Source organism: Rhinopithecus roxellana, chromosome 11 (assembly GCF_007565055.1).
Source record: "Rhinopithecus roxellana isolate Shanxi Qingling chromosome 11, ASM756505v1, whole genome shotgun sequence".
Classification (NCBI taxonomy): domain Eukaryota; kingdom Metazoa; phylum Chordata; class Mammalia; order Primates; family Cercopithecidae; genus Rhinopithecus; species Rhinopithecus roxellana.
Window position 1 is genome coordinate 115380967 of NC_044559.1, and position 12625 is coordinate 115393591.

The 12625-nt window shown below is 41.8% G+C and overlaps 1 non-coding gene across 1 annotated transcript; it reads left to right on the forward strand.

The window, feature by feature from the left end:
* Window positions 1-12175: 12175 nt before the first annotated feature.
* LOC115900606 lies at window positions 12176-12279 on the forward strand. Its single transcript, XR_004060275.1, has one exon. It is a non-coding gene; the product is annotated as a small nucleolar RNA U13 (small nucleolar RNA).
* Window positions 12280-12625: the final 346 nt, after the last annotated feature.

Here is a 12625-nt window from a genome sequence, read left to right on the forward strand (position 1 = left end):
GCTAACTCTCCTAAATATATAAACACCCAATACAGGAGCACCTAGACTCATAAATAAAAGGCCTTAGAGACCTACAAAGAGACTGAGACTCCCACACAATAATAATGGGAGACTTTAACACCCCACTATCAATATTAGACAGATCAACAAGACAGAAGGTTAACAAGGATATCCAGGACTTGAACTCAGCTCTGGACCAAGTGGACCTAGTAGACATCTATGGAACTCTCCACCCCAAATCAACAGAATTCTTAGCACCACATCACACTTATTCTAAAATTGACCACATAATTGGAAGTAAAACACTCCTCAGCAAATACAAAAGAACAGAAATCACAACAAACTGTCTCTCAGACCACAGTGCAATCAAATTAGAAGTCAGGATTAAGAAAGTCACTCAAAACCACACAACTATATGGAAACTGAACAACCTGCTCCTGAATGACTGCTGGGTAAATAACGAAATGAAGGCAGAAATAAACATATTCTTTGAAACCAATGAGAACAAAGACACCAAAATCTCTGGGATACATTTAAAGCAGTGTGTAGAGGGAAATTTGTAGCACTAAATGCCTATAAGAGAAAGCAGGAACAATCTAAAATCAACACCCTAACAAGAGCAAACAAATTTAAAAGCTAGCAGAAGGCAAGAATTAACCAAGATCAGAGCAGAACTGAAGGAGATAGAGACACACACAAAAAAACCTTCAAAAAATCAATGAATCCAGGAGGTGTTTTTTTGAAAAAAGTCAACAAAATAGATCGGTAGCAAGACTAATAAAAAAGAAATGAGAGAAGAATCAAATAGATGCAATAAAAAATGATAAAAGGGATATCACCACTGATCCCACAGAAATACAAACTACCATCACAGAATACTATAAACACCTCTATGCAAAAAAATCTAGAAGAAATGGATAAGTTCCTGGACACATACAGCCTCCCAAGACTAAACCAGGAAGAAGTTGAATCTCTGAATAGACCAATAACAAATTCTGAAATTGAGGCAATAATAGCCTACCAACCAATAAAAGTCCAGGACCAGACAGATTCACAGCCAAAATCTACCAGAGGTACAAAGAGGAGCTAGTACCATTCTTTCTGAAACTATTCCAATCAATAGAAAAAGGGGCAATCCTCCCTAACTCATTTTATGAGGCCAGCATCATCCCAATACCAAAGCCTGGCAGAGACACAACAAAAAAAGAGAATTTTAGGCCAATATCTCTGATGAACACAATGGCAAAAATCCTCAATGAAATACTGGCAGACCAAATCCAGGAGCACATCAAAAACCTTATCCACCTCGATCAAGTTGGCTTCATCCCTGGGATCCAAGGCTGGTTCAACATATACAAATCAATATATGTAATCCATCACATAAACAGACCCAATCACAAAAACCACATGATTATCTCAATAGATGCATAAGAGGCCTTCGACAAAATTCAACAGCCCTTCATGCTAAAAACTCTCAATAAACTACATATTGATGGAATGTATCCCAAGATAATAAGAGCTATTTATGACAAACCCACAGCCAATATCATACTGAATGTACAAAAATTGGAAGCATTCCCTTTGAAAACCAGCACAAGACAAAGATGCCCTCTCTCACTCCTCCTATTCAACATAGTGTTGGAAGTTCTGGCCAGGGCAGTCAGCCAAGAGAAATAAATAAAGTGTATTCAATTAGGAATAGAGGAAGTCAAATTGTCCCTGTTTGCAGATGACATCATTGTATATTTAGAAAATCCCATCATCTCAGCCCACAATCTCCTTAAGCTGATAAGCAACTTCAGCAAAGTCTCAGGATATAAAATCAATGTGCAAAAATCACAAACATTCCTATACACCAATAACAGACAAACAGAGAGCCAAATCATGAGTGAACTCCCATTCATAATTACTACAAAGAGAATAAAATACCTAGGAATCCAACTTACAAGGGATGTGAAGGACCTCTTCACATTTTATTTCTCCTTCACTTATGAAGCTTAGTTTGGCTGGATATGAAATTCTGGGTTGAAAATTCCTTTCTTTAAGAATGTTGAATATTGGCCCCCACTCTCTTCTGGCTTGTAGAGTTTCTGCCAAGAGATCTGCTGTACTCTGATGGGCTTCCCTTTGTGGGTAACCTGACCTTTCTCTCTGGCTGCCCTTAACATTTTTTCCTTCATTTCAACCTTGCTGAATCTGACAATTGTGTCTTGGGGTTGCTCTTCTCAAGGAGTATCTTTGTGGTGTTCTCTGTATTTCCTGAATTTGTATGTTGGCCTGCCTTGGTAGGTTGGGGAAGTTTTCCTGGATAACATCCTGAAGAGTGTTTTCCAACTTGGTTCCGTTCTCCCCGTCACTTGCAGGAACACCAGTCAAATGTAGATTTGGTCTTTTCACATAGTCCTGTATTTCTTGGAGGCTTTGTTTGTTTCTTTTCATTCTTTTTTCTATAATCTTGTCTTCTCACTTTATTTCATTAATTTTATCTTCAATCAGTGATATCCTTTCTTCCATTTGATCGAATCAGCTACTGAAGCTTTTGCATGTGTCATGAAGTTCTTGGCCATGGTTTTCAGCTCCATCAGGTCATTTAAGGCCTTCTCTACACTATTTATTCTAGTTAGCCATTTGTCTAACCTTTTTTCAAGGTTTTTAGCTTCCTTGCAATGGGTTAGAACATGCTTCTTTAGCTTGAAGAAGTTTGTTATTACCGACCTTCTGAAGCCTACTTCTGTCAACTCGTCAAACTCATTCTCTGTCCAGTTTTGTTCCTTTGCTGGTGAGGTGCCGCAATCCTTTGAAGAAGAATAGACACTCTGGTTTTTGGAATTTTCAGGTTTTCTGCTCTGGTTTCTCCCCATCTTTGTGGTTTTTATCTACCTTTGGTCTTTGATGTTGGTGACCTACAGATGGGGTTTTGGTGTGGGTGTGGTTTTTATTGACGATGACACTATTCCTTTCTGTTTGTTAGTTTTCCTTCTAACAGTTGGGCCCCTCAGTTGCAGGTCTGTTGGAGTTTGCTGGAAGTCCACTCCAGACCCTGTTTACCTGGGTATCACCAGCAGAGGCTGTAGAACAGCAAATATTGCTGCCTGATCCTTCCTCTGGAAGCTTCATCCCAGAGGGGCACCCTCCTGTATGAGGTGCCTGTTGGTCCTTACTGGGAGGTGTCTCCCAGTCAGGCTACACAGGGCATCAGAGACCCACTTGAGGAGCCAGTCTATCCGTTCTCAGAGCTCAAATGCTGTGCTGGGAGAACCACTGCTGTCTTCAGGTCTGTCAGACAGGGACATTTAGGTCTGCCAAAGCTGTCTGCTGCCTTTTGTTCTGATATACCCTGCCCACAGAGGTGGAGTCTATAGCAAAGTAGTAGGCCTTGCAGACCTGCAGTGGACTCCACCCAGTTTGAGCTTCCTGGCCTCTTTGTTTACACTGTGAGCACAAAACCGCCTACTCAAGCCTCAGCAATGGTGGACGCCCCTCCCTCCATCAAGCTGTAGCATTGCAGGTCAATATCAGACTGCTGCACTAGCAGTGAGTGAGACTCTGTGGCCCTGGGACCTGCCGAGCCAGTCACGGGAGGGAATTTCCTGGTCTGTTAGTTGCAAATACTGTGGGAAAAGCATAGTATTTGGGCAGGAGTGTACCATTCCTCCAGGTACAGACTATCACGGCTTCCCTTGTCTAGGAAAGGGAAATCCCCTTACCCCTTGCACTTCCCAGGTGAGGTAATGCCCTACCCTGCTTCGGCTTACCCTCTATGAGCTGCACCCACTGTCTCACCAGTCCCAATGAGATGAACCAGGTACCTCAGTTGGAAATGCAGAAATCACCCATCTTCTGTGCCGATATCGCTGGGAGTTGCAGACCAGAGCTGTTCCTATTCAGCCATCTTGGAAGCCTCCAGCTGTTTTTCTTGTTTGTTTGTTTTTTTGAGAGTTTGTTTGCTATAAGAGTAATTTTTAAATGTGTTTACTGGTTATTAATCCAGTCCAGCATATTTCCCAAAAATGAGTTCAGTTTTCCAAAAATGAGTTCTGAAGAACTGTCATATTCAATCCAGTGTAACTATGTGTTGGAAGAAAAAACTTAATGTTAGAAAAACTGTTTCTCTAGAACTTACATTTAAATATATGTAAGAAAACTAATCTTAATTATACATTTTCTTATGTTCATGCAATGATTAGCCCTTAAGCAAATGCTGCGCCATTCTACAGAATGCCACAAAGTCAAAGTAGCAATTGATATAACCAAATCAAATATAAGCTAGCCATCTCACTGATATATTATCTGATCAGTGGTCAATGACCTGTGTTCTTTCTCTTGATTTAAAATTCCAGTAAACATTTGATATTGTGTTGTAGTCTTAGAATTCAATTCTGCCATACCATCAACAGGTGGTGCCATTGTACTATAATTTGAATGTTGTGCAAGAAGAATATTTTGTCATTAGTTGCACTGATAAGCATCTCAGCTTTTTTAGAGCTGATTTTGCACCCTGAGAAATTTTGACTTTAGGGTTTTAAAAAATGTTACATGGTTAAAGTAACATGGCAGAGCAAAACTGGCTGGATTCTTCTCATGTATATTAAGTCTAGAAATTGCATGCTGTATGTCTATTTTGCCTACAAAGTCATAATAACCAAAACTAAAATTCATAATAGGTAGTTATATATTCCAATATATAGAGAATATCTGCTTTAATATTTTTGATCCTGAAAATTCTCATCTTATTTTCATTTTATAAATTTAAAAAACTACTAGGTATTAGAAGAAAAACAAAAAAAGCTTCACTTTTTTGTAATACCAAGAAAAGCAAGACAATATTTGTGTTTTTTTCTTTACATATACCATTAAATATTCTTTACATATACCATTAAATATAACACGGGACAAGGGTCACAGCTCTGCCAAAAGATCTCTTTGTAGCTATGTGTTGCCAGAAACAACACTGTGGAGCTCCCTTTCGTGTTGTGGCAAGTCATGTGGGGACAGCTTGAGTTGGGTAACCTCATATGCCCTGTCATAAAGTGAAAGAAGAGAGGATGACATCGGACTCTACTCCACTCTTTGTTCTGCCTGCAATTCACTATGTAAACTGGCAAAGCTATTTCCTCAAGGGTAGCTGTCAAAGTCACAGCATGATCACGGGAGGTGGTAATAGGAAGTTGGCATGAGCCACTGACAGAGAAATTAGTTTGAGGCTTCTGGTGATCCTCCTCAGGGATTTCAGGAACAGCCAGCTTTTCTAAGCTAATTAGTCCGACATTGTTGTGATGGAGGATCAGAAAAAACAGTAATTGAAAATGATACAGTTCTTTAGTAATGCTAAAACTGTAAACAACAGAAATATCAAGAAATGAAACAAACAGTTAGAACCATTTGGATAAATAAGACGAATAGGTCAGCAGATGAAAAATTCAGTTTCAAAGTAGACAAAATAGAATTTATTTGGGAGTAGACATCCAAGTTAGGGGCTATATGTTAAATGATGCAATTATCAATACACTGAACATTTTTTTCTTTTATTAATAAATATTCTTAAAATCATTTTCCTTTGGTTTAAGTTTGAATGTATAGTTTTCGTTTACACAGCATATATCTGTGGTTCACAGACACATTCTGAAATTTATTCTCGAGTTTATTCTTGTTCATTCTTATTATGCAACTCTGTCACAATCCCCATTTCACAATTAAGATACATTTTGAAAAGTTACACTGAACATAAGAATTGCAGCCCAGACTAAAAGCCAGATCTCTCTAAATTATGTTCTCTTTTTTATTCCACAATGGAGACTGAACAGATGAAATTTTAACTATAACTATAGTTGCTCTGTTGTAGAGTAAGTGAACAACTTTAGAGGACAAAGACAGTGTATAGAATAGTACAACTGTTAAGTTTATTTGTTTACTCCTTTTAGACATGGGAGTCTCACTAGGTTGCCCAGCCTGAAGTGTAGTGGCTATCCACAGGCATGATCATGCCGCACTACAGCCTTGAATTGCTGTGCTTGTGATCCTCATGCTTCAGCCTCCTAAGAAGCTGGGACTACAGGCACATGCCACTGCATCTGGCTACAAATATATATATTTGTATATATATTTTAATATATATAACAACAAATATATATATATATATATATTTTTTTTTTGAGACAGAGTCTTGCTCTGTCACCAGGTTGGAGTGCAGTGGCACGATCTCAGCTCACTGCAACTTCCACCTCCCGGATTCAAGTGATTCTCCTGCCTCAGAATCCGAGTAGCTAGGACTACAGATGTGAGCTACCATGCCCAGCTAATTTTTGTGTTTTTAGGAGAGACGGGGTTTCACCATGTTGGCCAGGATGGTCTCGATCTCTTGACCTCGTGATCTGCCTGCTTCAGGTTCCCAAAGTGCTGGGATTACAGGTATGAGCCATCACCCCTGGCCAAATGCTGTTTTTATTAAATTGTGATAATAGATATTTTCCCCCATCCTTTCCATGAATTGTGTTACCATATGGTTCTATCTTCATTAAGGTTTGAATTGTGCAGGCAGAACCTTTCTGACTTTCAGATCTGGCATTTTTTTCCCTAATTGGAGTAGTAAGTGAAGAGTGGAAAATATACTTTTGCCTGGCACAAAAGAGAATGAGGGCAGATCCAAGCCTTATTTTGTTATTATTCAATTCCCATCTGCCATCACACTCTTTTAAAGTTTGTTTGCAGTTTTTTATCCATTCTGTGAGACATAGCAGAGTACACTTTTGCCCTTTTTCCTTTATGTCAGGGAAGTGAATAATGATTTTTTTAATGAGGATCAACTTTTAATTTTGAGACTTTATACCTCTTGATAGCAGTAAGCATGCTTTTTATTAGTTAAAAATTGTAGCTCTTGTTTTTACAGAAATTTTATGTAAAGTGGTCATATATTATATTACATCATATTCTTTTTTTTTTTTTTCTCTTTTGAGACAGAGTCTCGCTCAGTCGCCCAGGCTGGAGTGCAGTGGCACGATCTCGGCTCACTGCAAGCTCCCCCTCCTGGGTTCATGCCATTCTCCTGCCTCAGCCTCCTGAGTAGCTGGGACTGCAGGCACCCATCACTCTGCCAGCTAATTTTTTGTATTTTTAGTAGAGATGGGGTTTCACCATATTAGCCAGCATGGTCTTGATCTCCTGACCTCATGATCTACCCACCTCAGCCTCCCAAAGTGTTGGGATTACAGGCGTGAGCCACTGTGCCCGGCCTACATCATATTCTTTAACTTAGACCTGATAAAAATAGAGGGTTTGATTTATCATTGTTGAAGGTCATAGAAAACAGATTTGGAGCTGCAAGAACACAACACACTTCCCCTGGAAAATATTCCAAGAAGTAAATCTCTGGACATTGTTTACAGCCCTAGTATGATACAAGAAGAAATGTTCTTTATTTAGAAAAAGAATCATAAAGCTAGGAAATATTAGCTAAAATGTCTATAAGTAGGGAAGAAAAGAGAGAGGGATGGTAGAAAAATGCAGATCTCCATAAATGTTGTGGCTGCGATAACTTGGGCTGCCATGGAAAATACCACTGATGGAGTGGCTTAAACAACAGACATTCATTTGCTCACAGTTATAGAAGCTGGAAGTCGAAGGTTAAGGTGCAGTCAGAGTTGGTTTTTGTGAGGCCTCCCTTCTTGGCTAATAGGCAGCTGCCTTCTCTCTGTGTGGTCACGGCCTTTCCTCTGTGCAAGCTTGGAGAGCACACTCACTCTCCCTTCCTCTTGGATCGTCACCAGTTCTATGGGAGGCCCCACTCTTATGACCACTTCACTTTCACTACCCCCTTAAAGGCACTATCTGTAAATATAGTCACATTGGGGAGTTAGAGCCTCATCATATGAATTTGGGGGCATGACACAGTTCAGCGCACGACAATGACCTTAACACTAGGACAGTTGTTTTGCAGAACGTCACTCGATCTGAGTTTCATGTTTCCTCATGAAGAGATCTAGGTTAGGGATTTTGGGTGGGAGTCTCTTACAGGGGACACTGTGTTCTCACTGCATCCTCTCAAGTGATTTTAATTTGTCCAATGGTGTTTACTTTGATCACCTGAGTGACCAAAGTGGTGACTCTCAAGACTTCTCTGTTATAAAGTTTCTTGATGTGTTGCTAAATAACAGTTAGTAAGCATGGCTTTTAGCTTGGAAAAACTGATGCCCCTCATTAACAGAAGTAGAGATGCCAGAAAACCCATGAGAGATTGTGGAAGAAGGGGTGTTTAAGGACTTGAAAATGCTAGAATGAGTCTACTGTACCTAACCAGAAAACCCACCAGCTGACCGTCCTCAGGAGGGTCCAGAAAATACGACATTGGCCAAATTGATAAGAAATGCCCTGGTGAGGGGAAGGGGCACCAGCATTTTGAGAACCTCAGGAAAGTCTGTCTTCTGTAGGTTGGGGCTGAAGGTAGCTGATGGTGTTGCAGAACTGAGCTTTTTAGTAGCAATGAGGATAGTAGATCCCAGGATAGCGGAGGCCAGGAGGCAGCCTTTAAGAATCAGAAGAAAGATGAACATAATTCCTATAACAGGTAGTAAGACTGGAATTGCATTCAGGGGAACCTGATCTGCAGGGGACTTGGGAGATGGCATATGGTTTTCCTAAGGGCAAGAGTGTTGAGCCGCTGTCACAGGCTGGGTTCTCTAGAAATGGGCTGGTGTTTAGGAAGCAGGTTGTTCACTCAGGTATGTCCTTGGGATTGAAACTTGTGAAACTGAGGGAAAGAAAGCAGCATTAAGCAGAGGGAAAAGAACTTCATACAAGCCTGGCTGACCCACAGGGTGAGCTGTGAAACTCACATGGTTTTTTAGCAGTGTTCCAAGTTGGGTTGGGATGGCCAGGCCTTATTGTCCCACATTGATCAATGAATAGATGTTGGCCACCTTGGGAAGGGGCAGGTATTAGTCAGGATTCTGCAGAGGAACAGAATCAATGGGACAGATATCTAAATCTCTCTCTCTCTCTCTCTCTCAAGAGAGATTTATTGTAAGCTATAGGTTCATATGACTATACAGACTTATGGAGGCTGATTCTGGAGGCAGATGTGATTCCACCATCTGCAAGCTGGAGACCCAGGAAAGCTGGTTCTGCAGATTCTACTCCAAGACTGAAGGCCTGAGAAGCAGGAGGGCTGAGTGCAGGGGAAGATCAATGTCCTGGCTCCAGCAATCAGATAAGGAGGGAATTCAAACTTTCTCCACCTTTTTTGTTTTATTCAGGTCCTCAATGGATTGGATGATGCCCATCCACATTGGGGAGGGTGTCTTTTTTACCCAGTCTACTTTGTCAAATGCTAATCCCTTTTAGAAACATCCTCCTAGACATATCTAGAAAGGATGTGTCACCAGATATCTGGGCATCCCCTGGCCCAGGCAGGTTGAACCATAAAATGACCCATCACGGGGTATAATGTTGGGTAAGGCAGCTCTCTGTCACTGACAAATCCCAAAAGGGTTTGTCAACTGAAGCCTATCTGACAATAACATCCCTAAAAACTGGAGCAATGAGCCCTTTATTGACTGAGGACCTGGGTGATGTATTAGAGTGTTCAGTACAGTCTACCTCTTGTGTCTACTTTGTCACACACTTTCTAGGAACTGCTCTTTCAGCTGGTGTGTCTGTGGGATACCAAGAAGAGGAAGGTTAGTGGGACCAACTACAGAGCTCACTGTCGCATATGTATTTCTGGTGTGCACAGGCTAAGTCTTGCAGCTCGTTTTGAAGTATAGTTTCCTTTCTTTCCTTATCAGGCCCAGCACATTCCTGACTGGCCTAAGTTATGACTTTACCTGACTTATAGGCCTAGAGAGGCCAGGAAAGGACTTAAAGGCAGATCTCAGGTGGGGCACATTTTGACTTGCAAGGGAGAGATTTCTAGCATTGTCTTCAGGCAAGGTGGAGCATGCTAGCTTTTAATAGAAAGAATGGGCATTTGTGCAGGCTCAAAGGATTCAAAGACATTTAGGAATTTAAGATTTGGGGAGAGCATCAAACCAGACACCCCCTTCCTATGTGTCAGGACCCTCTCTCTCTCTTTCTCTCTCTCTCTCTTTCTTTTCCTTTTCTTTCTTCTTTCCTTTCCTTCCTTTTCCTTTTCTCCTTCCTTCCTTCCTTCCTTCCTTCCTTTTCCTTTCTCGCCTTCCTTCCTTCCTTCCTTCCTTCCCTTCCTTCCTTCCTTCCTTCCTTCCTTCCTTTCCTTCTTCTTCCTCTCTTCTTCTTCCTTCTTCCTTCTTCCTTCCTTCTTCTTCTTTTGCTTTCTTTCTTTCTTCTTTCTTTCTTTCTCTTTTTTCTTCTTCTTTCTTTCTTGTCTTTCTTTCTTTTTCTTTTCTTCTTCTTTCTTTCATTTCTTTCTTTCTTCTTCTTTCTTTCTTTCTTTTTCTCTTTCTTTTTCTTTTCTTCCTTTCCTTTCTCCCTTTCTTTCTCTCTTTCTCCCTTTCTCCCGTTCTTCCTTTCCTCCTTTCCTCCTTTCCTCCTTTTATCCTTTCCTCCCCTTCCCTCCCTCCCTCCCTCTCATCCTCCCTTCCTTCCTTCCTCCCTTCTTTTCTTTTTTGAGACGGAGTCTTGCTCTTGTCACGGAGGCTGTGACACGATCTTGGCTCACTGAAACCTCTGCTTCTGGGTTCAAGCGATTCTCCTGCTTCAGCCGCCTGAGTAGCTGGGATTGCAGGCATGGGTCATCATATCTGGCTAATTTTTGTAGTTTTGGTAGAGACATGGTTTCCCCATATTGGGCTGGTCTCAAACTCCTGGGCTCAAGTGATCTGCCTGCCTCAGCCTCCCAAAGTGCTGGGATTACAGGCATGAGCCACCATGTCCGGCCAGGACACGTTCTTTCTAAACCAAAACCTGACCTCAGTATAGTGGATCTGTCTTTGATTTTATTTTAACTAAACTAATTGTGGAGCTCAGTCACCTCCACAATTCATACCTAGACATAGCCCTCAGTTCTCACTGCCCTCCCAATGCAAGGTATATGACAAAGAACACCATCTGGCTTTCAGACATAGTTTTCCATTAATAAGTCTCAGATTTTTGTTACATATTTCCAGAGTTTAACACAGTTTAACCCTAGTCATCCAATTTTCTTGACCTTGCAGCTACGATTCCCTCCATCTTTCTTAAATTTCTGATACACCAGCTAGTGCACACTGTACTATTGACATGCCATCCCAGTTTACCACCAGCGAAAGTTTCTGGGAGCACCTGTGTTCTGCCTACCCCTATGGATGTAGTCCTTACTGCAGCCAGTGGCAGGTGCTATCTTCAAAACCCCATCTTCTCTCCTGCTTCCACAGAATACTCCTGGGATCAACTGTTGCAGGTTCTAGGACAGAATTTAGGGTGTACTTGGAGTCAATACCTGTGGAAGGCAGATTATGGAAGCAGGATTGGGCAGAGGGAAATCCAGCTTTGTGGCAGACCCAACACCAGTCTTGGCCAACTGCAGGGAAGCCCTGGAGCCGAAATGGCCCTTTAGTATTGTCCTGAGTTGAGTGGGGATGCTAGCCCTTTATATTTCTGCACCAAGCAGTCACTGGATGTAGGCCATTCTGGGAAAGAGCATGACCTTAGTAGACAGTGTGTCTGCAGCTGGGTGATACCTAAGGATGCTGGCAGTTCAAAGATGCCTTCAGAGAGCATCCCAGCATCTGGGACTTCAAGTCTTTCATAGAAGAGGCACCTGAGTGGTGCATCACAGTGTCCAAAGCAGTTGTCAGTAAAGGCCTTGCTTACTCTACGCCGTCAAAAGATACAAAGAGTGGATGAGCAGTCCAGGCATGGTGGCTCATGCCTGTAATCCCAGCACTTTGAGAGGCTGAGGCAGGTGGATCATGAGGTCAAGAGATTGAGACCATCCTGGCCAACATGGTGAAACCCCCGTCTCTACTAAAAATACAAAAATTAGCTGGGCATGGCGGCATGCACCTGGAATCCCAGCTACTCGGGAAGCTGAGGCAGGAAATCACTGGAACCCAGGAAGTGGAGGTTGCAGTAAGCCAAGATCACACCACTGCACTCCAGCAGGGGCGACAGAGTGAGACTCCGTCTCAAACAAAACAAAACAAAACAAAACAAAAAACCAAAAAAAAAAAGAAAACATGGATGAGCAGAGGCTGAGGTGGGTGCTCCGACAGAAAATGATGAGATCCTTTGGTCGTTCGTAAGTGTGATGAGTGAGTATTCACATGCATGTGTGAGATGTGTCACTCTCAAACCTTATTGCAACATGGGCACATTACTCATCTGACATGGAAAAAGCAAATAGGTCAGGTACAGTGGCTGATGTGTGTAAACCCAGCACTTTGGGAAACCAAGGCACGAGGATTGCTTGAGGCCAGTAGTTCAAGACCACCCTAGGAAACATAGTGATACCCTGTCTGTATTAAAAACAAACAAACAAAAATTAGCCAGGCATGGTGGTACATGTCTGTAGCCCCAGCTACTCGGGAGGCTGAGGCAGGAGGATTGCTTGAGTCCAGGAGTTCAAGGCTGCAGTGAGCTATGATGGCACCACTGTACTCCAGCCTGGGTGACAGAGAAAGATCCTGTATCAGATAAATAAATAACTAAATTAGCCCTTGTCCAGTATCTAGGC